We start from the raw sequence: 1,246 nt of genomic DNA, 5'->3' as shown, positions 1-1,246 counted from the left end.
GCGATCTCGGCTCACTGTAAGCTCCGCCTCCTGGGTTCACGCCAGGTACCCCTTAAGAATTACCTTGGCACAGGGAATGAGGGTGGCTTCCATTCTGATTCTACGGTTTGAGAAACCATGTAGCGCCCAACAAGTTCACACCTCCAGCCAGTAGTTAATTGCGGCTATTTAAGAATTGAATTAAATATAATTTTTTCTTTTAATTCATACATTTTTTCAAGTGGTTACTAAGGGCCTAAGTGCATAATAAATAAAACTGTGAAATATCTCTTTTGCCATGAAAATATTACTGAGACACTAAGGGTATCATGAACTGAAAAAGTTTGAAAGCGTTTGGTCAATCCGTTAACTAGTACACATCAAACTGCTAGAATGCCAGAATGACCTTTCAAATATAGGGTAACTTATTGCAGCTTTGTATCAAACTAGCAGGCCTGGATCATTTAGTAATTGCAATTGAACTTGATTATAATATAGTGTTGTTCATTATATAATGTTGACCTACTCAAGTTTAATCCCTCTAAAATTTCATCACGACATGGGCCTTTTGAAGGATGACTTCAGAAGGAAAACAAGTTTTAAATGAATTTTTAGATTGCCTTCAATTTACATTTGAGTTTTGTCCAATATTCTTTCACCAAAGCAAAGTCTTCTTGACTCTCATTGTATTAAAATCACTACTGTGGCCTACACACTTGGCTCATTGTGTATAAAATGTTAATGCTTCTATGACTCTTGACACTGCCAATTGCTCAGTAGTGACAATGAGGAAGGATTAGTTAAAATAAATGTTTCCTAAACAAAAACAGCAAAAGTCCTTATATAAACAACACCCACATAATGTATCATGACAGCAGTCCCACTAGAATAGCCTAATTTAATTGACAAAGAAAAAGATTTATAAAAAATAACTTTGTTAGACAAAATTCTCACCAAATAATTTGGATAACTAAAGTATCTTCCACAGATTTCTGATTTATCAGAAACAAAGACCATCATTAAAAAAAAAAAAAAAAAACTTTTAGGTTAAGGGGTACATGTGCAGGTTTGTTATACAGGCAAACTTGTGCCACGGGGTTTGTGGTAGAGATTATTTTGTTACCCAGGTACTAAGCCTAGTACATGGTTACTGGTCCTCTACTTCCTCCCACTCTCAATCTTCAAGTAGGCCCCACTGTCTGTTGTTCCTCTCCCAGTATCCATGTGTTCTCATCATTTAGCTCCTATTTATATGTTAGAAAATGTG

General features: G+C 35.7%; 1 protein-coding gene across 2 annotated transcripts in view; it reads right to left on the bottom strand.

Annotated features, from left to right (window-relative positions):
* LINGO2 (leucine rich repeat and Ig domain containing 2) overlaps positions 1-1,246 on the bottom strand; it is a 1,340,276-nt gene that overhangs the window by 458,445 nt on the left and 880,585 nt on the right. The window lies entirely within an intron of this gene.

Source organism: Hylobates moloch, unplaced genomic scaffold (assembly GCF_009828535.3).
Source record: "Hylobates moloch isolate HMO894 unplaced genomic scaffold, HMol_V3 SCAFFOLD_10, whole genome shotgun sequence".
Lineage (NCBI taxonomy): Eukaryota > Metazoa > Chordata > Mammalia > Primates > Hylobatidae > Hylobates > Hylobates moloch.
This window is presented reverse-complemented; position numbering and strand designations above follow the sequence as displayed.